Genomic DNA, 25,295 nt, shown 5'->3' on the forward strand with positions numbered 1-25,295 from the left:
TTTATTTATTTATTTATTTTTGGCTGCATTGGGTCTTCATTGCTGCGCGCAGGCTTTCTCTAGTTGCCGTGAGCGGGGGCTACTCTTCGTTGCGGTGCGCAGGCTTCTCATTGCGGTGGCTTCTCTTGTTGTGGCGCACGGGCTCTAGGCATGTGGGCTCAGTAGTTGTGGCTCGCAGGCTCTAGAGCACAGGCTCAGTAGTTGTGGCTCACAGACTTAGTTGCTCCACGGCACGTGGGATCTTCCTGGACCAGGGCTCGAACCCGTGTCTCCTACATTGGCAGGCGGATTCTTAACCACTGCGCCACCAGGGAACTCCCGTGTTTTCATTTTTTTACTCCACATATTTTCCAACTTACTAGCTATGGTATCTGTTAACAACAAATACATTGAAACTAGGAATTTAGTTATAATTCTAATAAAAAGATGCTTTTACCAGTGGGTGGATTACCTTCTATAATATCCCTTTATGATGTGTAAATATACCAATTGAATTGAATGATATGAAATATATGAATATGTGTATTAATATCTGGGATTTTTTACTATCAATAAAACTGTCTATAAAAATAATTTCAACATGATGATTAAATTTTGCTTCAGGTTTTACATACAGCACAGTGATGTTTACAGGGAAAGATCTTGGTGAGTTGATGGCACATAGCCTCTAGGTGTTGTATGCCTAGAGCATTCCAGAAAGACAGTGTCGATCTTTCTCCCCAGTTACCCTACTGCATCAGACTCTCAGTGTTCACGTTTCCTCTCCTCTGACATTTCCACTGCCGCAACCAAAGGCCATTTCCTCTTGGCCTGTCAACAGTGGAAATTGAAAACAGCTGCTCCCCAATCCTTTGGATAATAGGTTCTCTGTGTACACTGGGTTACCAGGTCTTTAAGGTCACCTCCAATACCTGAAGAGGTCACAGAGGTGGAGAGTTTTGAAGTTGAAAGTGGTCTTTGTAATCATCTAATCCAATTTCCACCCAAGGCCGGGGTCCCATCTGTAACTTCCATCCCCCATCCATCCTCTGGCCTCTGCACAAACACTTCCAGAACAGGAAATTCGTGATCCCTAAAGCAACATATTTCTCGTTTAGATGACTTGAATTGTTAGAAACATTATTCTTTTTTTTTTTTTATGGGTATACTATTTTATTATCATTTAAATTTCACCAAGAATGAACTCAAGTACATGCTAGCCACATGTTCAGATTTTTGAAATAAAGATAAAATGGAAAAACAGCTTTAAGGGTGCAATGTACTTAACACTGCGTAATATATTCAACAAGACAATCTAGGGGGTGGCATAACTATACAGTTAGGAACACTTAGGAGCACAAAAAATATGGGGATAAGCCCTGGAATTGGAGGGAAACCATTCGGGACTGAACAGAGGTCCTTGGTTGCTGACAGAATGTTCCCTTGACTTCAGACTTGAGACAAACCCAGGGAGTCTGTCAGAATACAAAAACCACTGATTTCAGAACGGTAATAGGATAGATTGGCCAGAGCCAATTCAGACTGCGGGGTCCAGTCTGAAGCGAGCAGGGTTGGCTGGTGGCTGGAAATGTTGTAGCTGAAGCCCAGCATCAGTAGACGAGCAGCCATCTTCTAAACATCGCTGATTTATACACAAGTTCCGAAGACGCTTTTCTCAAACAGGGTAGAAACGTCATTCTTATATTTAACTGGAATCTGACTGTCATTTCTACAGGACCTTATGAGAATGCATTCATGCATTTTCTTTTACACAGTAGTTCACCTATATGAAGAGGTCTCCTGTTCCCCTACACGGTTTATTTAAACTTTATCATTTCTTCATGTGAAACGGTTTACATTCATCTTATCCATTTTATTAATTTCTGTATGCTCTTTATTTTGTGAATGCCCCTCTTTTAAAAACTTATTCAAATAATGAAATAAGTGACCTACAGTTACAGTCAAAAATATGATTGACATTTAAAAAACAGAATACTCAGTAAAATAAGGAAGGCTCAAAAGAATATAGTATATTTCCATTCTTATAAATTAAAAATCTATCTTGTTTACAGTTGCATATATAGATATTATTATTATAAAGAAAAGCCAGTTAACAATTATTATAAAAGTCACTATAGTGCTTAATTCTTGAGACAGAATGAGGGGTGAATAGGGAAGGCCATGGGGTTGGGTTTAGGGAATGTTTTAGAGTATCAGCAGTATTTTTTTTGTTTGCTTGTTTGTTTTGGTTTTGACCATGTTGTGCAGCTTGTGGGATCTTAGGTCCCCAACCAGGGGTCAAACCTGTGCCCCCAGCAGTGGAATTGGGGAGTCCCTAACCACTGGACTGCCAGGGAATTCCCCTCAACAGTGCTCTATTTCCTGACTCTAGTGGTGATTTCATGATATTCACCTTACAGTTTCATTAATTGTGCATATACTTTTTTTTTTTTTTTAGATTCCATATATATGTGTTAGCACACGGTATTTGTTTTTCTCTTTCTGACTTACTTCACTCTGTATGACAGTCTCTAGGTCCATCCACCTCACTACAAATAACTCAGTTTCATTCCTTTTTATGGCTGAGTAATATTCCATTGTATATATGTGCCACATCTTCTTTATCCATTCATCTGTTGATGGACACTTAGGTTGCTTCCATGTCCTGGCTATTGTAAATAGAGCTGCAATGAACATTTTGGTACATGACTCTTTTTGACCTATGGTTTTCTCAGGGTACATGCCCAGTAGTGGGATTGCTGGGTTGTATGGTAGTTCTATTTTTAGTTTTTTAAGGAACCTCCATACTGTTCTCCATAGTGGCTGTATCAATTTACATTCCCACCAACAGTGCAAGAGGATTCCCTTTTCTCCACACCCTCTCCAGCATTTATTGTTTGTAGATTTTTTGATGATGGCCATTCTGACCGGTGTGAGATGATATATCATTGTAGTTTTGATTTGCATTTCTCTAATGACTAATGATGTTGAGCATTCTTTCATATGTTTGTTGGCAATCTGTATATCTTCTTTGGAGAACTGTCTATTTAGGTCTTCTGCCCATTTTTGGATTGGGTTGTTTGTTTTCTTGATATTGAGCTGCATGAGTTGCTTGTATGTTTTGGAGATTAATCCTTTGTCAGTTGCTTCATTTGCAAATATTTTCTCCCATTCTGAGGGTCAGAAGAACCTAAGGGCAAGACAGGAATAAAGATGCAGACCTACTAGAGAATGGACTTGAGGATATGGGGAGGGGGAAGGGTAAGCTGGGACAAAGTGAGAGAGTTGCATGGACATATATACACTACCAAACGTAAAACAGATAGCTAGTGGGAAGCAGCCGCATAGCACAGGGAGATCAGTTCTGTGCTTTGTGACCACCTAGAGGGGTGGGATAGGGAGGGTGGGAGGGAGGGAGATGCAAGAGGGAAGAGATATGGGGACATATGTATATGTATAACTGATTCACTTTGTTATAAAGCAGAAACTGACACACCATTGTAAAGCAATTATACTCTAATAAAGATGTTAAAAAAAGAAAAAATAATTGTGCATATACGTTGTATGCATTTTTCTGAATGTATATTTCACATTTGTGTCCAGTTATTAGCATTTTTCTCTAAAAATGTGGATGCATATATTTTGACTGAACAATTCACTTTCTAGAAAATTGTCCCAAGCAAATAATTAAGAAGATGCACAAAATCTAGCTCAATGTATGTTTAATGCAGTAATGATTATAATAGGCAAAAAAAAAAAAAAAAAAAAAGGCCCAGAGTAAATTAAATACCCAAAGTTAGATTGAGTTATTTATGACATATGTATGTATTGATAGAAAAACAGTTATGATTTTTTTTTTTGCTAAATATAAAGAAATAAGATACAAACCTGTATAATTACATTTTTAGAAAATCTGAAAAGGACTTCAATGAAATATTAAGATCATCTCTCAGAGGTTTAATATGGTTTATTTTTATTTTCTTCCTCTTTTCCATCTCTGCTTTTAGATTATTCTAAAATGATGTGTGCACAGTACAATTTTGTAATACAAGTATTATGAAAAATAAAAATATAATGGACCTCGTGGACATAACACTCTAAATGTGTTGTGGATCCTGGTGACTTACCTCCTACATAGATTCCATGTGCAGCCAGTTTTGCACAGTGTTTGTAGAAGCAGCTATAGGACACTGTGTGAGAAAAGAAATGGGAATAGTCAAGTGAAATGCAAGATCAGCTGAATTCAAACCACACCTTTTTTAATTTAGGTTTTTAAAATCAAAGTTATTTAACAGCATAAAGAGTCAAGTAGTCTCGTCAAAGCCTTGGTAGGAGAAAAGCAAGCGCCAGGCTCCTCTCTTCCCCTATTTTCCACTTCCCAGATGCAACAATTTCAAACCTTTCTGCTGATTCTTGTAGTACATGCCTCCCTGTTCTAAACAACAGGTGGATATGGCTTCATCTTGTAGCCTGAAGCATTATCTATTGATTTCCCACTACAGGAGGTAAAGATTGATCTCTTTTCACTATTACACACATGCACATTCCTGCCCTCCCAACTTCACAAGATCACAACTTAGCTTATAAATATTTAGTGTTTACATCATCATGACAAGAATGCAACACAGCTGAGTCACAAAGTATTTATCACTGAAAACCTTTTGTTTGCCTTGGCGTTAGTAATTGTCTCCGTTTATTTGCTTGGTTTTCAATGTTCTTATCTTCCTCCGTTGTACAAACCCCAGACTCATCCCCAGTTATATAAACCTCCTCTCAGTTCATTCAATACATTCTCTATTGATCAGGTTAACAATTTTTTTTTTTAAGAAATCTTTCCCAGAGCTCCTGACTGTCTCTCATCAGACCTGGCTCCTCACTCAGACCTCTTTTGTCATCCTGGGTATTCCTTTCACTTCCCTCTTGTGTTGACCTGTGTCCTGCATCCTGTGATGTCCTCCTTCTTGAAATGTTTCCTCCCATATTTTGGTGGAACACGTTCCTTTGTAGCTTCCTAAGCAGAGCTGCATGGAAAGTCATTTCTTTCGCTATTTCAAAAGTCCCAGAAGTCTTTGTGCTACCTTTTCACTTAATTGATGATTTCTGTAAGTACAGAACTCTAAGCTGGAATCATTTTCTCTCAGAATTTGGAAAACGTTGCTCCCTGTCTTCCAGTTTCCAGTGTTGCAAAGTCCGATACCAGTTAGATTCTTGAATTTTTACAGGTAGTCTTGAGTTCTTCAGTTTTGGAAATGTCTTGAATTCTTTCTTTAATAATTTTGTCACCTCCATTTTCATACTTCTTTCCTCCTGAGTCCTCTCTTATCCAGATGTTGAAACTTCTGGAAGAGCCTTAATTTTCTTATCTTTTCTATCCATTTTCCATACTTTGTCTTTTGCTCTGCTTTCTGAGAGCTTTGTTCAAATTTATCTCCCAATCATTCTACTGAGGTTTCCATTTCTGCTATTACATTTTTAATTTCCAAGAGCACTTATTTTGATCTGTGAATGCTTTTTTTTTTTTTTTTTTTTTGGTATTACCCTGTTCCTAGCTCATCAATGAAATAGCTTCCCTTATCTCTCTGATAATAGTTTCTTTTTTATTTTTATTATTACCTTCCTTTTGTATTGTCTCTGTTTCTTCCAAATTGCTTTTCTTTCTCCCCCCTTGTTTTGATCTCTTATTTTCTGTTATTCTTGGCTGGATACCAAAAAGCTGATTGGAAACTCTACAAAAGAGAAAAGGGCTTGTCAATTATGGGTGTCACTGTGAGGTCATCCGGCTGAGCCAATTAGCTGGAGAATCTCCAATGTTCCTACCTTTAGATCTTTTTTCCTGGAGTTATTTGGCTTGACAGAGAAGAATTTTCTAATCTCTGCCTGAAACCAAGCAGGACCCTGTGGGGCTCCTGGGCACGGAAGACTTGCCGTGTTCCCCATTTCTTGTATGTAGGGAATGGACTCCAGCCTCCGTGACCTTCCCTGAATCCCAAAGGGCAGATTTGAACCGCCTCTAATCAGGGAAGGGAGGGGATACAGAGACAAGGGAGGAGCAGCCAAAAACAATGGTGCAGCCTTAGGGCAGAGTCCTGGTTCCCCCTCAAGGGATACACATAACAATATCTTTGAGCGCTTTACAGAATTAAAATCCCCAACAGTGGAAGATGTCAGCATTCTTCATTCCAGAGAAGATCACCTGCGGCCAGATTAAAGGAGCGCAGGCTCTGCACACACCCTAATCTTAGCAGCAAACCTGCCCTTGAACCATTGCTATAAAACTCCTCACCAAATTCTCCTGCACTGGGAAGCACAGTTTTTGAGGGCAAGAGCTCGAGCTCGCTGTGTCCCTCTTTGCCTGGCAGAGCAATAAAGCTATTCTTTTCTACTTCACCCAAAACTCTGTCTCCGAGATTCAATTCGGCACCCGTGCACAGAGTCCCAGTTTTCAGCATCATGCCTAGAGCGAAGAGGCCAGCATCCTAGGTCTAGCGGGGGGAAGAAAGCTTGGTGGTAAGGGGGTCTCAGTGTCAATGTGTGCACACTGTCACATAATCCCCCTGTTTTCAATACAGAACACCAGCTTTCAGCTCTACCAGGAGTCCTCCAGTTCAGCCAGAGACTCACGAGTTTACCCACCCCAGATACTAACATCCAGTCTCTCCCAAAACAGGAGGGGAAACTGGGAGTGCCAATTTCTTAAAAACACTTCCGTGGAGTCTTTCAGTTTCTAGCTCCCCTCTCAGCCATCTTCCAGGGATACTTGGTGCTGTCAATCCTCAGCTTTGGGGATTTTGTCCAACATGAATCAGGTGCTTCCCAGCTTTCCCACAGCCAGCTGAGATTCAGCTTTCTTAAGTCTGCTAGACCAGTAACAATTCATCCATCTACTTTCTAGCTTCCAGTTATCTTCTCTCCCTTTTCTTTGCCCTTGACAGTATACGTGTATTTTTTTTTAATAATCCAATTTATTAGGGATTTGGCAAGGTGCATGGATAAACACGTGTGTCTCATTCACCATCTTAACTGGAAACTACCCATATGCTTTGTCATATGAACTTCTCTCATTACAAGTTTTTCCATATTTCATATGTTCCAATCTATTCCCTGAAAAAAAAAAAAAAGTAGGCATGTATACTTTCAAATTTTAGCCTTGTGTTTTTTTGCTCATTTTTCACCATTTAAAGGTAATTTGGAAACTCAATCATGTGGTAGAAATGACAATAACAATAAAGAGAGCTACTATTTTATGTGTATCCAGCACTCTACTAGATGAAAGTAATATGTATCCCTCATAAATGTGTGTTATCTGCACATCTGAGAGCTATGTTCTTTGTCTTCATTTAAGTCATGGGTTGGGAAACTACAGCCATGGCCCAAACCTGGCCTGCTGCCTGTTTTTGTAAATAGTTTCATGGGAGCTCATTTGTCTACATATTGTTTATGGCAGAGTTGAACAGTTGCAACAGAGAGCATATGATTTGTAAAGCCTAAAATACTTACTCTTTGGCCCTTTAAGATGAAGTTTGCCAACCCCTGCTTTAAGTTATTGATAAAACATATTAAATATGACAAGACTGGATCTAATCCCATTAAGTGAGGCACTAACCTCCCTGTCGGCTGACATTGATTAATTAACCAGGACAATTAGACAACAAGCAATAAGTCTACTTAACTGCATGGTTTTTAGATTATACATATCAATTATATAAGGTAAACACTTAAAATTTAATGCTGACCTTAAACTGAATGTATAGTCTCAAGAGATAAGAAATCCCCTTTCGCTTTGCATTTAAGCAGTGATAACATTCAAACACAAAAGAATCACTGTAGAAACATATTTGGGTACAGGTTTCCCTAACCCTGTGCATTGGATTCTAAGGAACGTGGAATTCTAAGGGATTCTCGGAACTCACAAAATGGGTTCTAAGGAATATTAGACTTGTGGAAGAAAAAAAGGATTAATGCTACAAGTTTGTAAAATATCGTTTACTAAGTTCTCCCTCTTGGAGATTACCAATATGTTAGCACATGAAAGATTTTGAAAATTCCTGCAGTAGAAAAATCTGAATACCTTTGTTTACGCAAATGTTACCCATTGGAAATTATCTCTTCCAATTCCGAGACTCTGTGATTCCATCTTATCTGCATTTATGTCATTAGAAACATTGTCAAATGCTTTGCTGACATCATGGGTACTAACTAAAATGATTAAAAATATTTTTCATGATTTTCAGAAACTCTAACTTTATGGTTCTCTGGGTATTATAGCAGTGTTTTTCATGGAAGCTAGTCTAAAAGAAGCAGATGGCAAACCAAGACAGAGTGTTGGTTAAAACCAAGGTGTTTGTCATTCAGCATCATTAGTCATCAGGATAATCCAAATTAAAGTCACAAAGAGATACCACTACACACCCACTAAAATGGCTAAAATTTAAAAGAGTGACTCTGTCAAGTGTTGACAAAGATGTGGAGCCATTAGGACAGTTGTACATTTCTGTTAGGACTACAGAGTGGTACAAACACTTTGCAAACAGTTTGGAAGTTCCTTAAAAAGTTTGACATATACTCACCATGACTCAGCAACTCAATTCCTAGGTATTTACCCAAAGAAATGAAAATGTATGTTCCCACAAAGATTTGTCCTTGAATGTTCAGCAGCTCATTATAATAACCAAAATTGTTCAATAATACCTAAATGCATAAACAAATTATGGTGTACTTACGCAACAGAATGCTATTTGGCAGTGAAAACAAAGAACAACGGATAAATGCAGCAACATGGATGAAGCTAAAGTAATTAGGCTCAGCAAGAGTAGTCAGACACAAAAGAGTGAATGCTGTATAACCTCATTTTATGAAATGAAATTCTAGAAAGGTGAAAGCAGTGTATAGGAACAGAAAGCAGATCAGTGCATTCCTAAGGTTTGCAGTACAGGTGGGGCAAGATGGAAATGTTCCTAGACCTAATAATGATGGAAATAACACAGTTGAATATACTTGTCAGAACTGTACACCTAGAATGGGTGTATTTTATTGTATGTAAATTATACCTCAGTAAAGCTGATTTCTTAAAAGTGTACATAACAGAAATAGAAAAAAATCCAGAAGTACATACTTAGGTGGTGGAATTATGGGTGATTTTTACTCCCTTTATTTTGCTCTTCTGTGTAATCTAGCATTTACACTATTATATATAATGTTAGTGATAAAAAAAGATTAAAATAAAAATGGTATCTATTCATTAAAAAAGGAAAAGCCATGTATGTGTTTTTCTCATCCCCCAGAGTAATTTTCTTATCTTCTCATGAGAGCAAGGACAGGCTTATTCATCTCTTAATCTCCTTAATCCACCTGTAGAAACTCTAGTTCAGGTGCCTGAGCACAGCAGCCCTTCATATCTGGTGAATTGAATTGAAGTGTTAGATTCACTTTAGATTCATCCATACGTACTGCCTGGCCTGCTGCTTCTTGAGAATCATTTAGAACTTTCTCCATCAATGCTCTCTTTCTTAACTATTGTCCTCCACCTAGTTTTATAGCTCTACAGAGTGTATCAATGAAAAGCTAGAGATGGGTGGGAATTAAAGCGGTAAAAAAAAAAAGATTTTACTCAAGAACTATTGCAATGGGGGAAAAGAAATCTCAGTATAAAACTAGGCTCAACTCCAAAGACAACAAGGAAAAGTGAGGATTTACAGCCAAGAAGCAGGGTGAGAATTACTAAGACAAAACATCAAGAGTGAGGGGGATTCTGGCTAAACTGAGATCACATATCATCTGGGGGACCTGGAGGATGAGGAATTTGATCACATACCGAGGGTAGCGATTCTCGCTAAACGGACTTAGCAGGATTCTTGCTCTTGGTCCCAAGATGACCCAGGGGAAGAAGGGCTCAGAGAAGCCTGATTCAGGTGCGGTCTTTGCCAGGTGTCTTTCCTCTTCCCACTCCAAATTTCAGGTGTCTGCCCTGTGTCGGCAGGCCCTCCTTCCCTGTAAGACCCAGGCAGGGAGCGGTCCCTGGAGGGGGTCCCTGGCTGCCATGACAACCCCCTCCCAGAGCAGGGCTGTTGCCCTTCCCTGGCCCTGAGCCCACTTCCTGCCGGTAACAGGGCTCCCCCCACCCCCAATGCGGGGAGGATCACTTGTGCGGTTCCCTCTTCCTGGTCCCTTCACTCCTTGAAATCTTCTTTTTTTCCCCTTTCATTCCTCAGGCAGGAAGAGCAGCGTGCGTTTACATCACAGCCCTGGGGCTTGTGCCTCCTCCAAGAGAAGATAAAGAAAGTATCTAGCCCGTCCTGTACAGCACAAGAGGCTCCCCTGGGCGGGGGTGACAGACCTGATAAATTGAATCAGGGGACAACGGGTGAATTCCCAGGCAGAGGAAGTAAACCTCTAACACACCAGGAAACCAGCCAGACAGGAGGCAGCAAGCTGGCAAAGGGTCCCGTGTGTCTTACCATCTTGCTCCGCAGTGCTTCCTCTAATGTTGGGTTTTTTTAATCATAGTCTTTTAACCACGATGTCAACAAATCATCTCAAAGAATCGCTGAAAAGGTGCCACTTTCAGAGAATGTAGTCAGGAGACTTGCACCCCTGCCCCGCTGTGCTTCAGCTCTCGGGATGTGCAGGGGGCCCCACGGAGGGCACAGAGTCCTGGCGGCACCCGAGCCACTGGTGCAGACAGGACTGACAGCTATGATGAGCCCTGGGCTGCGGAGACTCTGGTCCAGGGGCCTGAGACGTGACCAGACACGTGCTCAACTGGAGGGCGTGGTTATAAGGATTCCGTGTCTCCTCCAATGTAGTGTTCCGCCTTCCTGACTCTAAATGTTTACTTTTGTGTAGAAGGAAGACAAGGAAATACAGTCATCTCTGTAGGACTCATGGAGTTGCATATAGATCAGTTGCTAAATAATTTTCAGTTACTTTAGTTCTTATAGAAAACGATAAAAACTGATTCAATTCTAATGGGGAAATCTGTGGTGTTGGAAATGCCGCAGACCTAGCAAGGTCACTGTCATATTCAATATTTGATAAGAGCATCTGTGAAGGATGAAGGGGGGTCTTTGGTGGAGAAATAAACCCTTGAGCCCTGCACGGGGTAATCTCCCTGAATGAGTGTTCAGGGCTGAACAGAGGGTTAATGGGAGAGAGATACAAAATAATCCGAAGGTTTGAAAAATACAAACCTTTCCTCTTTCCCTTGTTATGTCCTATTTCACTTAAAGGGCAGGCTTTTTAACATTCCCTGTCTATTATCGGTATAACAGTCAAGAGTAGGAGTCGTTAAGTGAAACAGTTGCGAACTAGAACTCTTTGAGACCTGGGGTGAGTTCTTCCCTTTCAGTTCAGTGCTCTTTTGTCTGCACAGAAGGGACACACGGTCATTAAGTGGGATCAATGAGATTACCCGCCTAAATTCTTAATTAAGTATAAGATTGAAGGAGCTACTCATTCTTCTGAAAACTGCCATTTTGCCTGCAATCTATGGCTTTAGTAACTAAACAAAATATTGTCAAGTCATGATCTTCATTTACTCCAGAACAGGAAATTCATTTATTCTAAAAAGGAGAGAAATACAGACTCATATAAATTTTAAAATTCAAAAACAAATTTTTAATGCATTATTGTTGACCAAAATGTTTTCTTAGTATTTCTGTAAAGCAGGCTCACAATAAGGTTGTTCTCAAGATCGATTACAATGTCATTACATGAAAGTAAAATCAAAATCAAAATATATGTATTACCAACTTTTCTATTTTGGTCAAATCTATTTATGCGGGGTGGAGGTGGGGGTGGGTAAAATACAGTAAGGTGTTCTCCAGCAGTCTTCCCTGAGAAATAAAAATAAAATTGTGCTTTTGAAATACTATAATTTGTGTATTCCTGAAAAAAACTGAAGAATATTTGAATTTGTTCATCAAACTAATGAGACAAATAGGCTTGATAGGTTGACAACTTAAATGCATCATTTTCATTTTCATCAAGTTTATGTCTTCATTCTGAGTGTATAATAAGTAGTTATTGTGGGATTTATTGGCATCCGTTATTAGGAAGGGAAAGGTTAGATATGGTTAAAGAGCCTCAGGACTCTGGTGACAGTCTGTCTCAGGGCCTAACTTTTGGAAACAGCTGGCGACCCTGCTCACTGAGAATTTCTTGGTTCTGCTTTTGTACCAGTCAACCCAGTTGAGCACTTTTGCCAGCAGGAGCCTGGGTGAATTCCGGTGGTACTGAATTTCCCCTGGAACTCTAAGTGCTACATGGAGTAGACACAGAAGGGGGCACTGGCTCATGTGGGACCCACCTTGAGTTCACAGTACCTTCTAGTAGGTCAGAGATGCCTGCTCAGCAAGTACGTGCTTTGGTTCATGGATGCAATTTTTAACACAGGGGAGAAAGCAAACCACTGTCTACCCAGGTTTCCACCTATTTTGGAAATATGAAAACTTTCCAGGCTGGCCGTTTACTGGACTCCTTCCTCCAAACATCTTCTCAAAGTTTGGTCTGTAAAAGTGGAAACTAAGTTATGGCAGGGAGCTTAAATCTGCCCCTTTTTCCTCCTAACTTTCTAAGATTTCCTATTTTCCACCAAGATAGAAGAATTAGTGGAAAAACCCTTACTATAATGTTTTGCACCTCTTTGTATACAATCCAAACTCAAAAGTGGAAGAGAGTTGTTTGTGGAAACTTAAAAACAAAGGAAAACAAAATAAAACCCCACATTCTTAGATCTCCAGTTGATGAATCCCAGACCTTTGCAACTCTCTTGAATCTACCGTTTTTAAAAGTACTTAATTCTGGAAAAACTCATCAAAGAAAGGTTTCATTCCAGTTGAATTTAAGATAAAGGCTGGGGGAGGAGGAGGAAGGTACATAAATTTGAAACTTGATTCAAATTGTTCTCCAGATTCTCTGATTCTCTCCTTCCTTTTTCTTCCTTACTTGAAGTGAAACTTTTTTTGAGAGTCAAATCTTAGTTTATAAGGGCATGAGCTGAAACAGCCATTCAGGGTTTTCTCCTGCATTTCTCTTTCTCTCTCTTTTCCTTCTTCTTGCCCTTTGATTCCTCCTCTGCCCATCTCCATCCCAAGTCTAAATTACAGTAAGTCCCCTACATACAAACGAGTTCCGTCCCAAGAGTGCGTTTGTAAGTCCAATATGTTCCTAAGTCCAACAGTGTTAGCCTAGGTACCCAGCTAACACAATCGGCTATATCGTACTGTACTGTAATAGGTTTATAATATTTTTCACACAAATAATACATAAAGATACAAACACAAAAAATAAAGAAAACATTTTTAATCTTATAGTACAGTACCTTGGAAAGTACAGTAGCACAGTATAACAGCTGGCATCCAGGGGCTGGCATCGAGTGAACAGGCAGGAAGAGTTACTGACTGGAGGAGGGAGAGGAGGTGGGAGAAGGTAGAGCTGAAGGATCGTCAGCAATAGGAGATGGAGGGCAAGCTGCAATTTCACTCACGCCTGACGTCGATGGCACAGGTTCTGGTTCCTTTCTGGAACCAAATGCACGTTCGAATCTTTGAAAGTTGGCATCTTGAAGGTTCGTATGTAGGGGACTTACTGTATTTTGTTCCTACATTATTTAGTCATTATACATTTCCCTCAGTGTTTCGGAGTCTCTTTCTCACAAGTACCCTAAGGAGCTCACCATGCTTCCTCCAGACTCGGCCAGGAGACAAGGACATTGGATTCCTCCCCCTTCCTTTCTCATCCACCCCATGAACAGAGAGATCATGGCTCCAATTTTCTCTCCAGAAACCAAGGCTGCTTCTGAAGCTCATTCTGGTGCAAGGAGCTTTCAGTGAACGTCGAGAGAGACAAACTCAATCTTGTCCCCGAGCAGAACGGGTAGCTTCTGTGCAAGTTTATCTGCACATAGAATCATCCCCCTCTACACACACCCCCTTGGCCAAATCCCTACCCCCCTTGGACTCACGATTTAGGACTTGGAAAGTTCTGAGGGAGTATCATCTATCCTACATCCTCAGGAATGCATCTAGTAATAACTTCCTCACCCCAAGGAAGCAATTCAGGCACAGTGGAACTTGGAAAATTTTCAAGTCAGAGCTCTTATTCTCAGCAGACGTCTCCAAAATTGCGTTGAACCAAATTCATGAATTTTCACTTACAGAAGTGACAAATTCTTTTGTCTCAAATCAGGCCATTTAAAAAAATAATTTGGATTTCTTAATTAGATAGACTAGGTAATACAATAATTTGCTTGCTTACAAAGTTTGTCACTTTGCTTAATGATGCTAATAATTGCTATTCACTAGAAATATCAGTGAGTTAAACATACACTCCTCTTCTGTTTTCATTTCAATCATTTAGTGGAAAAGAAAAATAAGTTGAGATATCTTGAGTTACACTCAAATAACAGAAAAAAAAATATTTTCAAGGGATTTCTTTGTAGAAATGTTGATGTACTGGTTCTTAGCTAAGAAGAATCCACTTATGAAAATATTTTTAGTGGTCTATGACACAACATTAAATTCAGGAGAACACTCTTGGGTAAAAACTGAAGTATCAGATTGCAATGCCTAACTTCATTTATATGATTGTTATTGTGCTGACCTTCAAATCAATATTTCTACATAAAGAAAAAAGAAGTTTCCCTGGGTAATAATGCATTCTCTGGACTTAATCTTGATTTTCATATCTGAATGTCATTTCCAAACCTACCAAAAGTAGATAATGACAAAGTGAGTCATGAGACTTCCTCTTACAAACCAAGCATGTTGTGGTGAGGTTAAAGTTTTAAATTCCTCTCCAGAGTCACTTTTCACAAATCTCAAATTTGATGCATTTAAAGATGATGCAATTTTTTAAATGGATGCCAAAAACACAGCCTGATTAATATCTACCTAGTAATGTTTTTCAACCTGACGAGTCATTTATATAGTCTGGTGAAATTTTGGAATTCAAATATAGGGATATGTCCTAAATCCGATCTCATACGTGGATACTGTACACATACTCTGCAGATGTCAGCTTGAACTTACAAACCTTTCTCAGGAAACTTTGTGTAGCTCAGTGCAATTTTGGAGCTTCTGTGATTCCCTGATCTATAGCTAAAGTTCAGCTTGGGAAGGGTCGTTACAAATTTTTCCATTTCAGAACTGTCCCTAGGAAATGGGGAAATGACGAGTGACCTCCAAGTGGGCTGAATGACCTCCAAGATGGGCCTCGCCATATTCTGAATTCAGACACGGTTGTAGAGAGTTTCCTAAATAGCTTATTATAACTCCACCACCATGCAGATCCAATAGTGGTAGGTTAAATCAAAGAATAACAATAGGCACAAGCATGCACTTGTGAATATCTACTCTCATTTACAACCTGAGAAACAAAAAGTAACTTGCTTTTGTGGGTCATTATTGTTTGATGTCTGTTCTTCAACAGTATATTCAGTGATTCCTTAATACTTTAATAAAGTTACTGCACTTAAGGGCAAGATAGTATAGGCACATGTATATGCTATGTAAATGTGTAGAAACTTCTGGTTAATGAGTCTTAGAGTAGCACACTAATAAGCCCTGTTCTATTCAGTCATGTCTGCTTCAAGGACCTATACTGAAAAGCCTTATTCTTTAAAGTTAAAGACCTTGAGAACTTTGTGTTTAAAACCATATCAGGGACTACAAAAACAAAATAAATAAGCTGTAGGCTGGGACGAATCAGAATGGTGAGCATGGTGACACAGCCTCGCTTCAGTCTGGGGACAATGAAATTCTTTTCCTTCTCTGATAGGTCCCATCGTAATTTTCCCACTTCTATTAGAACTAGTCAACACCCTGTTCATTCACCCAACATGGTATGTGTACGATCTGCTCCTATATTGGTGAGTGGTGCTTCCAAATGCAGGTCTTTCTTGCCCAGCAAGAGTAATAAATTCAGTTTTCTCTTTTAGCTGTTTTGTATTCTTATTAACACTTACTCTACTAAATGCATTTGTCTGATCAGACTTTTATGTTCATGTATAATTGCAATGTAGACAAAAAACTTGATATCTGTTTGCTCTTAAACCTCTGAACCATTTCTCCAATATAAATAGAGGTAAATATTCACAGGATTGTCATTATGACTAAATGGATTAAAAACACAGAAATAGTTTGTAAATTAAAAAGTGTTTACAAATGTTGTTTATTATTATTATAGTATATAAATGCATTTACTGTATTTTTCCTTAGATTATATCATAAGAGAAAGAAAAATTAATACTTCAGTAGTAGACTTTGTGAAAACACTTATGGATTTAAAATACTTACTTCTTACTTTTGAAGCAGATGCTGAAATTCATTAACTTGACAAAAGGATGTAGAAAAAAATTCGTAACTTTTGGAAACTATCAACTTAAAAGCATTATTCACTATTGGCATTACCTGCCCACATCACACTAGATGTTGGTGTGAAGATACAAATATACATAAAAGACAGCTCCTAATCTCAAATAATATACAATTTGTTTAAGCAGATGAAAACTAATGTGTACAAAATAGAGAATAATGTAGTACTAAATGCCATGATCCAGACTAAAATTAATATGAGTTCAAATAAACAAGTATAAATGAAAATTTAGCATTCTTTGCCACTTTTTAAAACAGGAGAATCTCACTAAGGAAAAAAAAAGAAATCCATAAGACTAAAAGAAATAGGTCCTGAATCAGACTAAAGGTATTATGAGAAAAAGCGATTCTGAACCTCAGTTACATGCCATAGGAAATTATACTCTCATGGTTCATTTTATAATTACTTTTGTCTTTAAAAAACTTTAATGTAGTTAATAAAGTACTCTTGAGGAAGAAAATCTTACTGTTTTGATGAATAAAAGAGGTTAATCAAACAAGGAGAAAATATTAGGGGTTAACAGTATTATATAGCCAACTTCCAGTTGACTAGTTTCTATAACCTTGATTCTCAGACCTTAAGAATCATGTTAAAATGCAGATTACTGTCCTAGAATCCTAGACCTATTGAATCAGAATCTCTGGGAGGTAGGTCCCATATATCTGAATATTTAATAAAAACCCTGGAGATTCTGGTGCAGTTAGTCGAGGGAAAACTCATAGAGAAACACAGCTCTAAGAAGTGAAAAGAATTCATAGAGAATATGGCGTCTTATCACTTAAAGGAGTAAGCAGTTTAGTTTACAAGTTAGGAAAAATGTTTTATTTAATGGATATAATTAGAAAGATTTACCCAACTTTTAGAGAATATATATATATATTTCTTTTCCACATGGGGAATTTATAAATATTCACCATGTTCAGTATCATATGAGTTACAGGATATGTCTATGAGAAGAAAATATTAAATAATTAATTTATTATATAGCAGGGGGAATTAGAAAATACCTAGAACTGAACAAAAATACTATATATTGAAACTTGTAGGATATAACTTCAACAGTACTTAAGGAGAAATTTATAGCCATAAATTCTTTTCTTAGGCAAAGAGAAAGGTTGAAATTTAATGAGCTAATTGTCAAAGGTAAGACAGAGGAAAACAAGAAGAATTGATCCAAAGAAAATGAAAGTAATGAGATGATAAAAATAAGAGCAGAAATCAAAGACAGCAATTATATAATGAAGATCAGCATAGCCAAAAATTGGGGTTTTTTTTGAAAAGACTATAATAAAATAGACAAAGATGTCTGCTGAAAAATCGTTCAAGAGAAAAAGTGATGGTGCACACACACACACAGAAATATTTTAACAATGTAAAAAGGGGATACAACATCAAAGATTAAAAAGATAGTAAGAGGATAATATGGATGACTTTGAACCTATTTAATTTAAAACTTGGATAAAATAAATACATTGTGGAAAAGATCACTAAAAAAATTGGCTAAAGGAGAAATACACAACCTAAACAGCCCTGTAATATTTAAAGAAATTGAATAGGTATTTAACTATCTTCCCACAAAGAAAACATCAAACTTGGTTGTTTTCTTAACTATTTCAGTTTTCTACCAAATAGTCTAAACAAGAAAAAAAAAGGGTGTGCTCTGAAGCTCATTTGATAAGACTAAAATTACCTTGATGCTAAAATAAGAAGAGCAAATAAAAATTAAATTATCAGCCAATCCACTCATGTACATAGACACAGAAATATCCATCGGCCAGATGAATCCAAGCAATAGCCGTGAACATCTAATAGATCATATCAAAGTGCTATATTTCAGGAATGGAAGGTTGGTTTAATATTAGAAAATCTATTCAAATATTTCAGCTTATTAGTAGATTAAGAGAATAAGAACAGATAATATTTTCAATAGATTCAGAAAATTTTTGATAGAACTCAAAACCTATCTATGGTAAAAAATTTAAACTTTTAAATTAGAAATAGAAGAGAATATATACTAAAAATTTACAACAAATATTATAGGTCATGATCAAATATTAGCAATCAGGAACAAGACAGTGATGTCTTATGCCATCATTTCCAATAAACATCATTCTGGAGACACTAAAAATCAGATCTGCATACATTTTGCAAGAGACTTCCAAATGTCACTACTCCAATAGGTATAGTTCCAGCCAACAAGTGTCACCTCATGCAGAGCTGATACCTCACACACACCTGTCTTCTGTTGGAGATGTTATTAATTCCACAGCCTCCCAGACCATAACCGGAGTTTATAAGCATTTAATGGTGAGGATCAGTCCTAAATGATCTCTGTGTATTTAAGCTGAACCAAGCCCTTATAGAGTCAAGGACACTTGAGACACATCATGATTCTGCAACAGAATTTAGGAGGCTGCCTGCAGTCACTGATGGAGGTAGGGCTCTATGGAGCTTAGAGCCCAAGGAAGAGGCACGTTGCTTCACCGCTACCCGGCTATTTCTAAACTATCTCAGTCTGAAAAAGAGACCAGATGCCTCCCTTTCTGCCTAATGGGAAGAATATTCTTAAATACTGAAGAAGTGAGAAAACGGAATTCCCTGGCAGTCCAGTGGTTAGGACTCGACACTCTCACTGCTGAGGGCCCGGGTTTGATCCCTGGTTGGTGAACTAAGATCCCTCGAGCTGTACGGCGTGGTCAAAAAAAAAAAAAAAGTGAGAAAAAAAGAGAAATCAGCATAGAGATAAAAATCCCAAACTACACCACACCAAAGATGTCGCCCGGCCAGTTCCTGAGAAATGTGACATTCATTGATTTGAAGATGAACTTGGGGAGGATACTGACTTTCGTTCCCTCAGCATCACATATCGAGCCCTGCTATGAATTCAGAATGGCGGGGTGTACTGAGTCTGTCAGGGCAGTCCCTGGTCTTAAAGAACTTCCTCCAGCAGTTGAAAGAGACATGAACCAGATTGTTGCAATTTTACACCCACGCAGAAAAAGAAGTTTGTGCAGTGGCAGGTTGAGGGATCTGGAAACAGTCTTGGGTATTCAGGAACGGTTTCACCAAGCTGATGTCATGCTTGGTATACAAAGGGTAAGGAAGAATTCCCCGGGCAGGGAAGAGAGAAAAGAGAAGAGAGGAAAGGGACAATCATGGTGCAAAGATAAATATGTACAAAAGAGCCCGTGTACATAAGTACACGGAGGCCTAGTGGTTCAAAAGTGAGGTGGAATTTTAAGGATGTGTGACCAGAAAAGGGGATGGAAATGGGACAAGAAGAGTGGTTTGAAGCCAGGTGGTGAAGGTCCCAGGTAATCAGCAAGAGTCTAGACTGACCTCATAGTCACCAGAAGACACAAGAGAAAGATGAAGAGATTTGGGTTTGGTGAGGCCAGGACATGAGTCAATGAAAACAGGGAAGGGTCCACTGGTGGGAAATCATCTGGGAGCCTTCATATCAATCTGCCCGAGAACACAGGGAGGCCTGAAACAAGTCTTGGTTGTGAGTGGGATCCAGGGGAGAGATTTGAGAGATACTTCAGAGGCAGAATCAACTGGATTTTTCTCACTGGGCAAGAGGAGAAACGTGCCATCTGTTTAACCTGCACTTCTTAGCTTGATTAACAGTGTGCACTATACTATTAACTGAGCAGGAGAAAGAACAGAGTTGGAACAGGTTTGGAGAATTTGGGTTAAAGAAAAGGACTGAGTGGGGTGGTGGGGTAGTGAAAAATCAGGCCAGACAACTCTGTGACTACACTAAACAACATTCATTGAATTATACACTTTAAATTGGTGAATTGTATGGTGTGTGAATTACATCTCAATAAAGCTGTTAAAAAAAAAAACCTATTGAGGCCAGGGAGGAAGAATCCGCAGAAATGATAGAGCAGAGGTAACAGCATTTCAAGGGGTAGGAGGCAAATATCCTCCAGATGCTTCCTTACTTTTCTTGTTTTTTTTTTTTCTTTTAGAAAGACTTTTTTTAAAATTATTTATTTATTTATTTATTTTTGGCTGTGTTGGGTCTTCGTTTCTGTGCGAGGGCTTTCTCTAGTTGCGGCGAGTGGGGGCCACTCTTCATCGCGGTGCGCGGGCCTCTCACTATCGCGGCCTCTCTTGTTGCGGAGCACAGGCTCCAGACGCGCAGGCTCAGTAGTTGTGGCTCACGGGCCTAGTTGCTCCGCGGCATGTGGGATCCTCCCAGACCAGGGCTCGAACCCGTGTCCCCTGCATTGGCAGGCGGATTCTTAACCACTGCACCACCAGGGAAGCCCCACTTTTCCTGTTTTGTTATTCCTATTATTTCTTATTCTATTTCCCATCTCGAGTTTCCTATTTTTTAATTCCCACCAGAAAGGGCTTGAAACTCATTTTTTAATGGACCACAGATTCTGATGACTCTGAGTCAGTAATAAATCGCTCACATTTCTCATAAAGGGAACTTGTGACTGGAGAGAGATGGTCATTTGTGCTTGATTGAGCATATGCAGAATGTCACAGAATGTACTGCACTCTAATAAAGCGAGATGTTGCATTTGCTTTATTTTTGTAAATGATTGTGAACAACCATATCAAGGAATCTTCAGAGCTTGGCGCTCTCACTGCCAGGGACCCGTGTTCGATCCCTGGTCGAGGAACTAAGATCCCACAAGCCTCATGGCACGGCTGAAAAAAATAAAAATAAATAAATAAAAGCCTTTAAAATATATATATATATACACATAAAAGGAATAATAAAAATAAAAATAAAAATAAATAAAAATAAAAATTGTATATTTTTAGGCTGTAAAAAAAGATTTAAAAAACTAACTTATGATCTAGCAATAAATATATAATATATTTCATATATAAAATATTTTAATATTTAATATACATAAAAATAAATATTAAAAAAAAATTTTTAATTAAAAAATGTTTTTAAAGAAAAAAGAAGAAGCCAATCCAGAGTGATTCTATTAAAATGCAGGTCAGATCATCATCGTGTCTCTCTTCTGCTGGAAGCCTTCCCAAGCCTTCCCGTCTCATTCAGAAAAAAAGCCAAGGGTCTTCCCCTGGCCTATGAGGCCCCATGCCTCCTGGGCTGCCTCCCCACCCCACTTACCTTCCTGACCTGGTGTCCAGTTCTCTGCCCCCATGTCTCATGCTCCTGTGGCTCTGCCCTCGATGGACCTTGAACATGGCACTCCTGCCGTTTGGCCCTGACTCTTGCTGTACCCTCTGTCCAGGAAGCTCTTGGGCTGGAAACCACCTGGGCAGCTCCCTCACTTCCTTCAAGTCTTGATGGCCTTGCCCCCGGGCCTTTCTGTCCTCCTCCCCTGCTCTATGCCTCCCCATAGCACCTGCCCCCTCAAATGACCACATTACTGTTTATTTGGTTTCACGTCCCCTTCCCCACGCTTGAATGATGGCCCTACAGAGGCAGAGATGTTTGTTTCGTTCACTCGTGTGTCATCCGCACCCAGAAGAATGTCTGGCACATAATAAGCTGTCTGTAAATACTTTTAAATGAATGAAAGAACCTATTCCTTAAAGTTTGGTCAATACATATTTATCAGTAAGTATTATAGAAGTCAATACATTCTGGAGAACTAAAAAAGATTTTTCTTGTTAACATGTATTAAGACGTGCCACGTATTTCTAATTAAAATTTCACCTCTTTGAAGTGGTGAGAATCCATTATGAATCTTAAGTACTTCAAATGATATGCACTGTATAAAGGAAATAAGTATACACAAACATGTATCGATCCAGCCTGTGGTTCACTGCTATTAACAACTGAATGTATATCAAACATCTATGAGGAGGTAGCTCAAACAGTAGGTAATGCTGAAATTCTGTGTTTATTTCTACATAAAATAATATTTAAATATGAATAATCTTAGTGAAATTTCTTGAATTCTTTTGCATGTGTATATATGCTTTCTTTAAATATATATTATGTTTTTTTCCCATGTGTTGTATTTTTTGTATTGCTCCGTTGTTAACTCTGAGTGCAGAGAATACTTATCCATTTTCCTCTGTATTATTTTCAAAAGTTTTACCAAATAAATTAAAGCCAGCCCATAATATAGGTTGCTGGATGTTTGAAAGTACACAAAGACTGAGGAAGCACATTCTAAGAGTTTGATTTGCTCACAGTTATTTTGTCCAGGGCTAACTCTTCATAGAACTCTGCTCGGATTAAACAAATGATTAAATAAATAATTGAAAATCGTTAGCATCTATACTGTTTGAAAAAATAATCTCTCGAGATATAGCAGAAAACACACACACACACACGTGCACACATTTTCATGAGACATTCTATTTCAGAGTCTAAAGAACATTTGGTTCATTTGGGGACATATTTCATAACCTTAAGAACGTGGAGTGGCCAAAACCCAAGAGAATGAAATATCATGAAAAGTATATTCAGCGTTACTTGAAAAGAATTTTATTGCAAAATGGTAAAGATTTATGACTGAGTCATGAAGATTAACAGTACAGTTTTCTCACTTTCTTTAATAAATAAATCATATTAATAATAGCTTTAAAAAGCATCAGCCAGGTACAATGTATAATGTTTAAGTTACATAATAAATAGTGACTGGAAATATTACTAAACCAATTAAAACTTATATTCAAAATTCCCTAGTAAATTTACCTATAATTATTTTAGAGGTCTGTGAAGGTTTCCGTCTTGCTGACCTGAATTTAATTACCACTTGATGTATTTTATGCACATATGTTCAAAATTTTAAGAAGTTCTACATAGATTATTAATCACTATGTCATATTCTCCCCCTCCAGTTGAAAGGTATATGGAAACAAGGAGAACAAACAAAGAGTAAAAGTTTACTGTGCGTTCTTCCATGTCCTGAATTCGACAGAGTATAAATATTGTTCGTTTAGAAATCTGCTCTTCAAGGATCATCTTTCTGAGCATAAATAAAAGAGATTCCTAATGTTATAAAGACAAAGGGAGCCAGCCAGCAGCAGGGCAATGAACTAAATGTCCATTATGAAAAGCAGATTTTTCTGACAGAATATAATGGGAGAAATATTTCAGCACTTATCACAACTATTCTGACTTCAAATTTTATGACATTGTTTTTTTCTTTATGAGTTTTAAGACCATGGGTGGAATTTTAGCGTGATTCTCAGAGCCCTGTGGTTGGTGTGATGTCAGCAGGTTTTCAGAGGCGGTTTTCACTGTTCACTCTGCCTAGCTGAGCTCTAAGAACACCATCTGTAGGCTCCTTTGCCCATACATAAGTCCATTTGCTCCTTTTAGGGAGGTATATAGGACACTTACAGAAATACGGTGTAAAACATAGACAATGCCCCTCCAACAATTCTAAATTCAGGTAAGAATATTGTCTTACTGGGAGGTTCAATTTATGAAGCCAAGAACTTCTGGGGAGAAAGTATGTTAAGACCCCAAATATAAATATCCCAAGAGCAAGTTACCTCTTCCACGACTTTTCTCCCAGCCTCTTGGCCTCTATCTGACCGTAACTTGCCTCCCCAACTAGCTCTGTCATGGAAGGTCGCTAACTGGCAAAGAGCATCTAAGAAGCAAACATGGAGGGAACCCTCCGAGTCTAGTTTGGGGAAGGTTTCCACAAGCTTTCCGTTGCTGAGGTGTGTGTCCCGACTTCCAGAGTGTCCTCAAATATTATTCCTCTGTACTCTGCTCTCTGACCTTTTGGAAGCAGGGCTAAATCCACAGAGTTAATAGACTGACTATATACTGTCCCTTGGGAGATATTAGGCTGGCTCTTTCTCCAGAAATATCTCTCCTTTATTCCCTTAAGACAACTGACATTTCACCATCAAAGAAAACTTCACTTATTTGGGTTTCCATAAAAAGAAACACCACTTGAAGGCTAATAATGTTTCTAAGACTTGCAAATCCAATAGACAAAGGGAATCACTCATATGTTAAAAGACCAAGTCGTCAGGCTTCCCATTGAACAAGGAAGGGTCTGAGCACCACTTGGCTCACCTTTTCCCAAATTTCCATTAATATCCCAAGACAACATGCAAAAAAAACCATGAAAGCTTATATCTGCATTTTAAACTCAGAATGACAGAACATGATACGCCAAGATTCCAGGGCAAGCTTTTACTCACTAGTATTAGGGCTCAGCTGAGAAAAAGAATAGTGGGTCACCCTACACTCAAACCAGTACAGCATAGTTGGGAGAAGGAAAACATGCTGATTTCTGCTCACTATTCATTTTAAACATCCATCCCTCCTACCCACCAGAAACTGAAACTTCAGGTACAAAATACAGAGGGCATCCCAGAAAGCAAAGAAACTTTAAGGGGGAAAAAAAAAAGAACATTATAGGGAAGAGAAGAGAGAAGATTCCTCAAAGAAACGTATGCTAAGGGATCTTGTCCCTTGTGTACCTAGCCCGGACCAAAAAGAACTGCTTTCTAAGCAATAAGAAGGCAGCGGGTAAAAGAGAATAATACAAATCTCACCTCTCACCTCGGTTTAAAAGATGGTACTGAATAAATATTGGATCAGTCAAGACTCTTTCTGTTAGCAGTGACAGAAACCTGAATCATCGTAAGCCAGAGGGAAGTTTATTGGCTCAGTGTTTATCTACACTCCAGCAGTGGCAGAGGTGAAGCTGGCCTCAGGGGAGGCCTGATACCACATCTAATTACCTCCCTCTCCCTTCCTTCCTTCCATCCTTTCCTTCCTCCCTCCCTCTCTCCCTCCCTCCCTCCTTCCTTCCTTCCCTCCCTCCCTCTCTCCTTCCCTCCCTCCTTCCTTCCCTCTTTCCTTCCTTCCCTCCTTCCTTCTCTCCTTCCTTCCCTCCTTCCTTCCTTCCTCCTTCCTTCCTTCCTTCCCAGTCCCTCCCTCCCTCCCTCTCTTCCTGTCTCCTTTCCTCCCAACCCTCTTCTCTCTGCCCCTTTCTTCATCTTTCCTTTCTTCACCTCAG

At 38.8% G+C, this 25,295-nt stretch overlaps 1 long non-coding RNA gene across 1 annotated transcript; it reads right to left on the bottom strand.

Annotated features, from left to right (window-relative positions):
• On the bottom strand, nt 1-25,051 carry LOC309646604. Its single transcript, XR_014255459.1, has 2 exons — nt 4,107-25,051; nt 1-3,169 (listed from the first exon to the last, which is right to left on the bottom strand). It is a non-coding gene; the product is annotated as an uncharacterized lncRNA (long non-coding RNA).
• Between the last annotated feature and the right edge of the window lie 244 nt (nt 25,052-25,295).

The sequence above is a fragment of the Balaenoptera physalus genome, assembly GCF_965194825.1.
Source record: "Balaenoptera physalus genome assembly, chromosome: 17".
Taxonomy (NCBI): Eukaryota; Metazoa; Chordata; class Mammalia; order Artiodactyla; family Balaenopteridae; genus Balaenoptera; species Balaenoptera physalus.